General features: G+C 38.3%; 1 long non-coding RNA gene across 1 annotated transcript; it reads left to right on the plus strand.

The window, feature by feature from the left end:
• The first annotated feature begins 8,614 nt into the window (after window positions 1-8,614).
• LOC138118758 (uncharacterized) lies at window positions 8,615-12,642 on the plus strand. Its single transcript, XR_011155279.1, has 4 exons — window positions 8,615-8,668; window positions 8,783-8,915; window positions 11,245-11,336; window positions 12,483-12,642. It is a non-coding gene; the product is annotated as an uncharacterized lncRNA (long non-coding RNA).
• The last annotated feature ends 622 nt before the right edge of the window (window positions 12,643-13,264 follow it).

Raw genomic sequence — 13,264 nt, forward strand, 5'->3', positions numbered from 1 at the left:
CCCCTTCATGCATGTGCATGCAGGAAGTAATTTCACAGAGAAAACCCCACAAAATCTTTCTTCAGTGTGAGCTAACATCTTTCACAGTGTCATGGTAACATTTGAGTGCTTCCATGCAGAAGCCTGGCACAGCGCAAAGAGAGGAAAAGAAGCTCCTATGCCCAGGAGAAATTCACGTAAGTGAATGGGATGAAGATTATCATTCTTGCAGCACTAAAGACTAATATGTTATGAAGAGGCAGACTGATGAATGCCACAGAAAGCCAGCTACTGAGACGGTGCATGAAACAGATATCTCTGATTCAGGATTTGTAAAGATTTTTTCAACCTTATGGTGCAACTTATCTTACTCCAGAATATCAGTATCTCTGTCATAACATGGTTGGTTCAATGTCTCAGCTTGTAAACTCTGCCAGTCATAATTCTGATTCTGGTTAGTTCTGATACTGTACTAAGTTGCATTCAATGAATTGTTCTCCATAAGCTTGTTCCAGAATTAACTCATTTAATAGCTGTATAAGACTGTGTGAATAGTTCTCCATTCCGGATAGAAAAAGTTATTAACCAACCACTAAACCCAAGTTTTCCACTTGGGTCATCCAAAATATAACAAGTAGCTAAAAGTCAGTAACATTCTACTAAGTTTTGCACCAATAGCAGTTTAACAGGATGAGACAAAGAAAGAATAAAGCAGTAAAAGAAAAAAGGAAAATGGCAAGTGAACATAGGGAGGCAAGTGAATGTAAGAAGAACAACAAAATACAGAGCCTTCAAAAGACAAAGCCTTCCAAGGTATACCATCTGCAACTTAACCAAATCATGCATCTGGTAATGCCATGGGTGGATAAGAAGACTGTCTGCCTCAGAGAAGCTGAATCCCACACTTAACTCCCTAGCAGGAAGTATGTACTAATTGCTACACCTTTTTATAGGGTAGATTTTTTTTCAGGTTTAGGGTTGTTTTGATGATGTTTGTTCCCATGTTGTCATTTCGCTTGGTTACCCAAACAGAACAAGGAAGGGAACAGAAACACAATCTATTCCTTATTTCACAGGAACCCTAAGGGATAGGACCAGAGCAGACAGAATCTCAAGGAAACTATCCTAACCTTGCATATTCCAGGAAAGAAAAAATAAGTTAGTTGCAATCTCTGTCTTATTAGATCTTTTTTTTTAATACAGCAAAGTTGTCAAGAAGATCTGCTTGTTTTAGCACAGTAATGCATAAACAAATGTTTTAATTGCTGTTTGCTGGGTATCATGCTAACAATTAAGTATTTTCATAAGAGAAACACCTGTTTTCTGAGGAAGAAGGTTGAATTTTCCCTTTTTTTTTTAAGTTTGTTAGGGCTTTGTTGTTGCTGTTTTGTACAGAGAATGTGTCATGAGTTCCTAGAGGTATGAAATTACTTAGTCATACACAATATTTCTTGTCAGCCTCACCCTTTGAGGTGCAAGATAGAAGGAAAGACATACTCTATAAATAGAAAGGCATCAGAGATCTCTTTTAAGTGGAGCACTGAACATTACCTGAGATAAGAAAGGCATCCTTACATATTCTAGTAATACAACCAGTACCTAAGATGGAAACTGAGAACATACAGACTAGTAGAAAACTGCCTGCCAGCAACATTTTCTGATGCTGAATATCTCCTCTGACATATTGAGCTTCATGAGACAGCATTTTTGCAATTTTCTTAAGTCAAATAATGAGAATGAAGTTTCAAAGTTCCTCAGCTAATGCTGATACCAGCCTTGTACAAAAAAGACATGATCCAACAAAGGGCCCCAAAGAAGTTGAACAGGACTGGGAAGCCTGACATGTGAGGAAACACTGAGAGAACTGGGTTTTTTCAGCCTAGAGAAAAGAAGGCTTGGAGGAGACCTGATCATAATGTTCCAATATTTAAAAGATGGTTAAAGATAAGGCTGGGACTCCCTTTTTACAACTGTCATGGGATAGCACAGCTACGGAAGTGACTCTCTTGCAAAGAGCTGCTTACAGCTTCTTCTATGACCTAACAGAACCTATCAACTGGCTAGTTTGAATATTGGGACCTTTTTAAGCCACTTAAGGAGCTTAACACGCCTCTGTGGTCCACATTTAAGAATTAACATACCCTGGGAAAGCTCTCTCTTGCTTCCGGCCTTGGGACAGGTAACTGGGGGAAGGGAGGGGGGGGGTCCATGTGGCCCAGCGGAGCCTGGGCCAGCCCGGGACACAGCCATCCTGGAGCCGTGCGGCCCTGTTCCATCTGCGGCCCCTGCAGCCCTGATCCATACAGGCAGCGCAGCCTGGCTTTCCCCTGCTCCCCTCTAGTGTGGCAGAAGACTCATCTGAGGCCTGCTGCCCAGCAAAGATCATGTGACCAACAGTGATAAGGGAATTCCAGCTGCAGGGCTGGGTGAGATTAACCCTTTTAGTGCTGTAAGTTTCCTCCAGAACAGATGAAGCCTGCAGACATCAGTTCTCTCCTGAGAAAACACCATAGAGACACCAAAGTCAGTAAAGAAGGAAAAGCTGAAATCCTGAGGGAGGAGAAAGAGGAGATGCTTAGAAGCTGAAATTCTGTTGTAAAGCTATGGTGGTGATGGACTATGACACATCAGAGTACCCATTGTAATTTCATGAAAGCATGGGGGGTGGAGCGTTCAACTTGCACTTGTGAGCAAAAGCACCTATGCTGAAACAAGCAAATGACTGTGAGCAAAAGTACCTGTGCTGAAATAAGCAAATGCTGAAGTAGCTGTGATTTGATGAGAAGCTTGAACAGGGAGAGATGGAAGTGATGAGGATTCTTGCTCCCAGGGAAGGAGAAGACCTCTGCTCCTAGAAATGAAGATGCTCCCAGAGATAGGTGAAGAGAACCTTTGTTTCTGAACAGATCAACCTTAAAATGGTACCCCAGTAGCTCAAGATTGGATCCTCGAAAGCAGTTGTGGGAAAAGCTGTAAGTTGGGGAAAGGGACTCTCACATGCAAGCAGAGAACCAACCCGGGCAGCTGTCTCGCTGTGACATTGAAGCCATGAGAGAATTTCTTGTGGAGATGTCTCCATAGAATGAGCAAGAGAGACTCCTCTCCCTAAGTGAACTGAAAAAAGTTATTATAAAAGTGGTGAACTGACTGAAAATCTCAAGGGTTGTCTTTTTACATTGTCAGTGGGAGAAGGGAGAAAGAGGGGGGGGGGAGAAGTGTTCTGAAGGTGTGGTCTGACTTTTTTCCCTTTTTTTTAGGTCTATTAATAAACTTCTTTATATTCTTTTAAGTTTTGTGCCTGCTTTGCTTTCTCCTAATTCTTATCTCACAGAAAGTAAGTAAGTAACGAGTATTTTGGACCAAACCACTACAACAACACAGAGAGGAGGGGTAACAGGTAAAAGTTACTCCTGTGGAGATTCTGATTGGATACAGGCAGAACATTTTCATAATGAGAACAAGAAGCCATTGGAATAATCTCCCCAAAGAAGTGGTGGATTCCCCCAACACTCTTCAGATTCAGATGGACAGGGCTGTGGGCCATCTTGTATAGACCCTGCTTTTGCCAAGAAAGGTTGGACAAGACGAACCTTGGGGTACTTTTCCAACACAGTATTCTATGATTCTATTACATGCTGAAAATGAAACTGTTTTTTCCTTTTTTTTCTGTTTTGTTTATTTGTTTTGTTTATTTGTTTTGTTTTGGGTTTTGTTTTGTTTTGGTTGGTTGGTTCATTTGGTTTGATTTTTTTGTTTTCCTGATCAAGCCTGAATTTTTCTGAGATTCTGTATAAAATTTTTGCAGCTGAAATTGCTTTTATGTCAAAAATGATATTACTTTAGATCTCTAAATCTAAACTTCATTATTCTACCTTTATTTTTGTTGTAACAAACAAGAAGTCAAGTTTGTATGGAAAATAATATATTTGGACCTTAGTAAATGACATATGTTTCCTTCTAGTGGTGTTATAATCACTCAAGAAAGCATAGAAAACTTGGTAAGAGATTGATATTGCAGAAAAACCTTTTTCTTTTCCCATGATTGAGTCAAAAAATCAAAATATTGATAAACTACTTTGAAAGAAATAAAAATGCATTAGTTTTAATGTAAAAGTATGCAGTAAATAAAAATACTAATATTTTCTAATATTAATTTGCTCTGTTTGGATAAGTTTGGATGAAAAGTCTCTGGTTGTTTGTACATCATCACTGCATCTATTAAGTTACAACAGTAGTTTTGAACTGTGTGACAATATAAATATTGCAGGACATATATAGCAAACCAAGAACTTTCAAATAATTTTGAATTTTACACCAGAAACACACTTTTCTTACACCACACCAACCCTTAGTGAAAACACTGCAGACCACAATTTAGTTTAAAGCTTGATTAAGCATAATTGAGGAACTGAATTTATTTGTTTTCACCAACCATAACTCTGTGAATTATCATCTCAAAGCTAGTACTTTTACAAAAACTATAAAATATACTTTATTAAAAATACTAAAATATTTAAATTGATGGCTGTTTAAATAATACCAAGAGACAATCATGAGCAAGGACAAAAATGAAATTTCCTTAGGAGGTGTCATTCATCCCATTCAAAAGGGGATTTTTTGTCATAGCTCCAAAAAAGCTCAGTATATAGCCTAGTGTTTGTGTACGCACATACAAAAGTGCACTTATGCAGACATATATACATATATATGTACACCTAGAGCATACTTAATACACAAATGGGGCAAATTTACATGACATATTTATACTGCACAAAGAATTTCTGAGGATTTGCTTTCTTTCCCTCTCTTGTGTCCCTCCCTTCACACATATACATAGTACATCTATTGTGTTTGGCAGAGTTCTGTCACTCTCTCGAGGCTTTCGTCCACTTCTTAGAGGCCTTCATCCTGGCAAGCTGACAGTATCCTTTAGTGCTTATGGAATATTCCAATTCCATATATTTTAAAGCACTTCACATTATGTCAAAATGCCATTCTGGATAGCTTTGATCAAATAGGATTTCATTTGAAAAAACCTGTAGTAAAAGAGAGCTGAAGTAGACACCTTCCTGAACATGTCTAATTCACTCCAGATTTCTTAGGTATCCCAGCTTCAGCTCTTGATGGCTTTCTTTGATATGTGTGCTTACACAGTTTATTTTAAACTATTACATTAATTAATTTTGGTTCTTTTATACCTCTTTAAATAAACTACTAATAAATCCAGATTTTCCAACACACATAACTCAAGCCTAAAAATACAGAACAGTATAAAAATATTATGTACATTTTATCTTGCTTGAAAACAAATTTGAAATTTTGCGATAAATCTTCTCTATTAAGCAATTTGAAACTGCACAGGAGTTCATTATTTTTCTTATTAGCTAAATTTCCATAGCAATATCATGCTGATAAAAATCATCAGCGATGCCATAAATTTTACTTAAATTAATACAAACAATGATGCTTTATTAGTATGTACAATGGAGCACATCTTAAATAATCATTAGATTCAAAAGACTCTATTTTCTTTTCTAATTTCTATGCATGTCCAGAAATTTACCAAATATCTTTTCAAATAAGCATTACACTGAAAGCCATCTCTGCCCTTTGTTCTGCCCTTCTATGATTTAGAAAGCACAAAGGTACAACAGCACTTAGGAAGAGGGTCAGATATTTCACACAGAATCAGAGTATTCTGAGTTGGAAGGGACCCATAAGGATCATCAAGTCCTACTCTGAAGTGAAAGGCCCATACAGGGATCGAACCCACAACCTCCCTGTTATTAGAAGCAGATTTGATTCCAGAACACTTAAAGAGGGAACATAGTGGTGAGGGAACAAAGCCATCTGCAAATCATGTATCAGACTACCCAAGGGAAAGAGAGGGAATAAATCATGTGTTCTTTTCAATCAAATTAAATATATAAACCAAATAATGTTTTTATCACTCGAGAGTAAAGCAGTAAACAGATTGTTTAGTGGGCTTTAGGGCAGTTCTGAGCAATTCTAACTCACATCTTCTGATGCCCTGATTAGACCTTGGAACCGCACAGCACTGAAGGTAACTCCTGCCCTGCCTGACATCTGGTGACATAGAATGATGCCAAGAGCTTAGCCTTCTAACATATGCATCAAAGTGTCTCCTCACCTTAATTTTCCTCTGCACCCTGAGATGAAAAAATAATGTATGGTTTTAAGAATTTGTTGCTTTATCACTGAAGAAAACTAAGAAGAGACCAAAAAAAGATAATTAACTCAGAGGGAATAGCCAGTCAGCCAAGGTTGGCTAAGCTATGCAATTGTGCTTTGAAGCAAATGAACCTTACTTTGAACCACTTCAAACAACTGGAAAACAAAAAATTCCCTATCAAATCTGCCATGAGGGAAGCATATGTGAACTGCACATGGTCTGAGAAATGGGATAAAGGTTCTAAATAGGTCTTTTACTGTCTTTATGCTGTGATTCATGGAAACAAGAGAGTGCTTAAACACATGCTTACTAGCAGGCATCTGCTTTACGTTTATTGTCTTCAAATGAGAAAGCCAATAGTTAAGATTATATGTGGTCCTGGATGGAAAGAAACATAAAACTCTGTCAGTGTGGTTCTGACTTGGGTCCCTACCTTTGCAGTATAACCAAAATAGCTGCTTAAGTTTATTGCTAGTTATTTTTAGACAACACACAAATAAACTGTGAAGATCAGCTCTCAGATGTGAAATACAAAAGCTCCAGGTGTATATTGTGGTTTGCTTAGTGTCAAAGATTTGGTTTCACACACTTCTCAGAGAAAGATGTTGTAAAATTTCCTAAGAAGACACTGCAGAAAAAAATTTTTGGGTATATGCACATGAAAAAAATATCAAGAGGTATACCTTAATGTTTGGAATATTAATTTCAGTACCTCAATTCAAGGCAAGCATTTCCCTATTTACATTTTTCTCTGATTCACAGTAATCTTTACTTTGTGCGTGACCCTGTGTAGACTAATTAATCCCCAAGTCATGGACCACTTGAAAAATAAATAAATACAAAACAAAACACTTCACTGCACATAGATCTACCCCTGGGGAAATGATGAGAGACCAAAATATGTGACAGATGTTAGTCACATTGCTTAATGCACTACTGGAAGTTGCTCGGGTACTATGGTGATGAGTGTGGAGTGAGAACCTATATAGATTAGAACCATTTAGTAAGATGTATCCTAAACAGACTCATTACACAGCTATTACTGCAAAAAAATTGGAGAGGAGGTGATGCATGAGTTGTAGAATAGCAGACTTGTAAATGTCTTTGTATATATATATTCTCCTAAAAAGGCCTTGTGTCTACTATTAAATGATAAGTAGAACAATTGTTTTCAATTTTAGATCATTTATCTATGTTTTAATTTGCCATTCTGTTCATGAAGCATCAAAGATGAAACAGCAAAGCCTTTAGAAAAGCTGCTTAGTACAATAATTAGCTATTGTATTGAACATAAAAAGCAGTCATGAACTCAGAATAGAACAGTAATAGATGAACCAGAAAAACAGAATGCATCTGCCAGAAAAGATGGGACAGTGCTGTTGGTTAAAATACTGTCCATTTCACTCTGGATTCATGCAAGTCAGTTGGTTGCAGGTCACACAAGATAAACTGTGCAAATTTTATTTGTCTTTGATTGCATAGATGAAATTTGCTTAAAATAAACCATATACTTTAACCAAAACAAATCCTTAATTACAATCACAGAATCACAGAATACACTGATTTGGAAGGGACCCAAAAGAATCATTAAGTCCAACTCATGGTGCTGCAGAGGATCCAAGAGTCACACCATGTACCTGAGAACATTTTACAAATTGTCCAAATGCTTTTTGAGCTCTGTTAGGCTGTGACCACTTCTCTGGGGAGCCTGTTCCAGTGCCCAACCACCCTCTGGGTGAAAAACCTTTTCTTAATACCCAGCCTAAATATGCCCTGATACAACTTGAGGCCATTCCCTCAGGCCCTGTCACTGGCCACCAGAGAAAAAAGATCAGTATCTGCCCCTCCTCTTCCTTCATGAGGAAGCTGTAGACTGCAACAAGGTCCCTAAGGGGTTTTCAGCCACTGGGAGCTGGCAGAAGGGGGTTTTACCCCTCACATGCCGACACAAAGACGCCCGGAGGTCAACGCTGAAACCCCTCTGGAAGGCGGCACTCAGTGCCCAACACACAATGAAAAGGGGCAGAGCTCCTCACCCAAAAGGGGCTGTATCCTTCTGTCACTGTTAAACAGGCACACAGGCAAAGGCAAAGAAGTAAAGAGAGGGGACTCTCCGTATGTGTTCCACGCAAATTTATTCCAGTGAAAAGACAGGGATGAAGAGGCCAATTGGTGGGAGGGTCCAGGGATCTTATGCTGGGTACAGATAGGTGGGGAAAGGGATCTCAGACAATGGGATAGAGACAAGCAGGTGGGATTGACAGGAAGGGAACCAATGGGAACAACACTTAGGAGGGACTCAGGGAAGGATCCAATGGGGCATCGAGGAAAAAAGAACTTTCTAGAACTGATACATATTAAAGAAGGAAAATGAATATTCATAACTTTATACATAAAACAGAGAGGGGTGGGGGGGAACATTAACCAGTTGGGAGAAAATATGCAAAAGACAGAACAAGGGAATCATGGGTTCTCACCGTGGCTGAAAGTTACATGGTAAACTTGGGTTGCTGACCAGTGGAGCTAGTTGTCTGAGTTCTCCTCAGGAGAGAGAGTGACTGGAGCCACCTGCACTGCCACAGCTTCCCCCCTGAATCTTCTCTTCTCCAGGCTGAACAGACTAAGTGACCTCAGCTGTTTCTCATGTGGCTTTCCCTAGAAGCCCTGTACCATCTCTGTAGCCCTTCTTTGGACTCTCTAATATTCTTATATTGTGTGATGAAAACTGCACATGATATTCAAGGTGAGACTGCAGGAGTGCAGAGCAGAATGAGACAATCCCATACCTTGACTGGCTGGCAATGCTGTTGTTTCCGTAGTAAATTTCTAAGGGATTTGTATAGGATAAAAATTAATAGTATAAACACAGTATTTTCTAGCAAAGTTATCATAGCAAGTGGCTATGACCAGGCCTATACATTCAATGCCTGTAAAACCGGAAAACTCAGGTGTTCAAAATGTTCTGTGGTTTTACCAAATTTCATAATCAACTTAGCATTTAGGTGGTAGGCTTCAGTTACAATATTCTAATACATTAAACTATTTAAATTACTGGAATTGGAAAATAAACCTTTCTTCCTATGCTTTTATTTGTTGCTGTCTCTGTGCTTGCAGTACAGAATGTATTCATCACATATTACGATACTATTCTATATACTTTTTCTTTCCCAGTTACTCCAGTTATCTCAGAAAAGCATGAAATGACACTTTGTCAAATAACAGCTATTACATAATGGCTCACAAATGAAGCAGCATTGCCAAAGTCAATGGCAGATATAAATTAAATTTGGCTATCTCAGAAAGCAAATGCTAAAAATGAGCACTTCAGAACCTTCACTTTTTTAATCATGCAACAGAATCTTAAAAAATTCTTGACATTTTGGACAATTTTTTAAGATTTATCTGTTTAAATTCCCACATTGTGAAAACTTTTTGGTTTTCCACAGTATCACAAATAATGATTCATCAAAGAACTTCTTTGTATCTTTATTCTTTTAATGTTTAACTTGCCTAAATTTACTCAAAATTTTTGCATAGAATAACCTGATTTTAGCTAAGTATGAGAATTTAGTAATGAAAATTTCTCCCAGTATTCTGACACTCACCTCAGAACTGAAAAAATTGGATAGATTTTATCCAAAATTGGATAAAATTTTGCTGAGATCTCAGCAAAATCCAGATTTTGCTGAGATCCAGATTTTAATGAATTCATTAAAAAGGGATTAAATACTGCTAGTTTTAGCAGTCATGCTAACAGTCATAGTTCTGTACTCTAAAGTATCGATTTTTAGTTCCAAAATGCTTTGCAAATTGTAAGTGATATATCCTCACATGGCTCTTGGGAAAAGAAAAAAAAATGTTGCTAGCCTTTTCAGAGAAGATTCTTATTGAGAACCTGACACTGTTAAGCATACTCTTGCAGGACACAAAGCAAGCCTTTAAAAGAGCTGCAATTTGGTGTCAGCAGCTCCTAACCCTATACTAACTGCAGTGGGCCACATTGTCTTTCATGCCTTGCCTGAAGCACACAAAGTATAGAGCACTCAACTTGTTGGATATCAATAGTAAAGACAGCTCTAAGGTGAACTCATACTGATGAATGAACATTCAGAAGTAGTTGTGAGAGATAAAATAAGCTCAACATTTTACTTCATATCCTTTTCCCAAATGTTGGATGTGACGTCTCATACATAGGTATGAAATTTTCTTCCCTAAACTTCTGTTTGAATTGGTTGTCATTAAGTTAGTACTCAAATTCCCATCTCAGATATTCTGATATGAATGCCTTTGGCTGTCAGGCAAAAAAAAAAGAGATCTGACAGACTAAAACACTACAGTACCCACTGCAGAAGACAGCTATTTAGAGAAAAGTCCAACAGTCTCCTAAGAGAAATAGTAATTTCAAAATTATTCTGTTCACTTCTACATAGAAACTGTAAGACTCATCAAATTTTCTTTGCAACTTCAATCATTTAAAAACTCATCATTGTAGGTGCCCTGTAAAGTCAGTAGAGTTCTAAGAAGCTTCAGGGGTAACTCAGCCAATCCAAATATATAAAGTGACATGAATTTACAGAGACAGTGAAGAAAAACCACAGTAAATAGACAATTTGATCTTATACTTTGTATCAGAGGTATTGCTTTCGAAAGATGGTCCATAATGGGTTAAACTTGGCTGGCTGCCAAATGACCACCAAGCCAATTAGCCAGAATTACAGAATCATTTGTGTTGGAAGGGACCTTAAAAATCATCTCACCCACTATGGACAGGGGCACCTTCCACTAGACCAGGCTGCAAAAGCCCTATCCAATCTGGCCTTGAACAATTCCAGGGATGTGTCATCCACAAGTTCTCTGGGAAACCTCTTCCAACGCCTTACAAAGAAAGAATTTCTTTCTAATATCAAATACAAATCTATCTTTTTTCAGCTTTTAGCCGTTAGACTTTGTCCTACCAGTACAGTACAGCCCCCTGTCAAAAGTCCCTCTCTAGCTCTCTTATAAGCCTCTTTAGATACTGCAAGACTTTTATAATAAGGCTTTTTTTCTCCTTGATGCCTTCTCTTCTCCAGGTTGAAGAACAACAACTGTCTCACCCTGTCTTCATAAGAAAGGTTCATAGGAAGAATAAGATGAAAAGCTTGTGGGCTGAGATAAAGAGCAGGTAATCACTTGTCAAATACCAAAATGGGAAAAGCAGTCTTGGTTTGGGGAATATTAATGTAATTTATTGCAATTAAAAATACAGTGGGATGATGAGAAAACAGAGACAATGCTAACAATACCTTCTCTCCACTCCTAACCTTTCTCCTCAAGCCTATCTTTATGCCCTTGTTCCTGTTCCTGACTCTTCTGTTTCCTTCTCCCCTTGAGTGACATAGGTGGGATGGAGTAGGGGGGCTGTGATCACTTAATCTCTGTCGCTCCTTCTTCCCATTTTTCCACTGTTTGCATGTGGGGTTGTTCCACAGGATGTAGGTCTTAATGATCTGCTCCAGCATAGGTCCTCTCCAAGGGTACAAACCTTCAGCAACAGATTACTAGAGTATGGATCCCCTATAGAGCCACAGGTTCTGACAGAAAGCGTGCTCCAATGTGGTCTGCTTTCCTTTCTGCCAGGAACTCACTCTTTTGTGGGCTATCCTTGGGCTGCAGCTTTCTTCAGGTCATTTCCACCTGCTCTGGTGTGGGATCTTTCACAAGCTGCAATGTGGATACCCGCTTCCCCTCAATCCTCTACAGGCTGCAGAGGGACAATCTGCATCACTATGGTCTTCACCGCAGGCTGTGGCTGCAGGGGAATCTTCACTCCGGTGCCTGGGGAACCTTCTCCCTCTTCTTTGATGGTTGTTTCCATCCCATTTTTCTTAGTTCTCTCTCACAGCTTCTATGCATAATTTTTACTCTTAAATATCTTATCATAAAAGTGCCACCAGCTCAGCGGTGGACATCTCTGTTGAACATGATGGCAGCTCCCGGTCTCTTCTCATAGAGGACACCTTACAGCTCCCCCTGCTACCAAAAGCTTGACTCAAACCCAGTGCATCCAGAAACATGTGAAAAGATGTTTTAATTTTTACTTCAAAACAAATCTTATTTCTCTACTTCTGACATAGCTTAGCATCAAACAATCATATATTTTGAATGTGTAATGTAAGGTAATAAAAATGGCCTTAGACCTGTTATGTTGCAGTGTCTATGTTTGTTTTAAGCATAGATTTCATAATGGATATTTTCAAATCACAATTGATATACTCATAACACAGTAGAACATATGAGATAGATGCTTTGATCTGCCTCTGTTTTGCAGCCCTGGAAAAAAATCCATTTCAACAAAGATGCATAAACTTACACTCACAGAAGTCTCATGGATATGCTTGAATGGGCATAGCATTCATTGGACATGCTTTCTTCAGAGAAAATTTCACTAGCCTATTGAATTTCTTCTTGTAGTGAAATGTTTTCTTCAATGATTTTCCCAGAGTTCTCATATTTTAATGGCACAAGTATTATTAATTTCTTTTATTTTCTGTTTTATTATTTAGTTATTCAGTGTTGTAAAGTTGTTCCATTTTGTTGTTAACCTATTTCTGCCTGAGTGTTTCTTGTAATTAATTCATGAAATCTAAATTCTCCTCTGTCAGGAAAGAAACATAATGTAAAGAAAAGCATACCATTAATCATAATAAAAATAATAAAATCTATTTAAATTCATACATTCTTTCTCTAATCACACTTATGCATAACCACCACAGACAAATCCCACTCTGTTTTCTGCATTTGGAGAAGGCTGCTATTGAAGCCTTGCTGTATGCCAGAGAATCCACAAAAATTCTTCAGTTCCATTATCACTGAAGATAAAGCCACGGCAAATGGAAATGCAGGGGTGGAGGAATGCCACTGTTAATCAGTTGTTTGTAACAACTTGCAAGAGCAATAGCAGCTTACAAACACCTCCTCAGAAACATTTTCCCCATCATGTACCTTACTGTCCACCTGGGAACATCAACAGCTGGTTCACAGCTACATAGCACCAAGGCACTGACACTTTAATACTAACAAACATCTTTTGTATTGACAATGGGTCCAATT

This window comes from Aphelocoma coerulescens, chromosome 1, assembly GCF_041296385.1.
Source record: "Aphelocoma coerulescens isolate FSJ_1873_10779 chromosome 1, UR_Acoe_1.0, whole genome shotgun sequence".
NCBI lineage: Eukaryota > Metazoa > Chordata > Aves > Passeriformes > Corvidae > Aphelocoma > Aphelocoma coerulescens.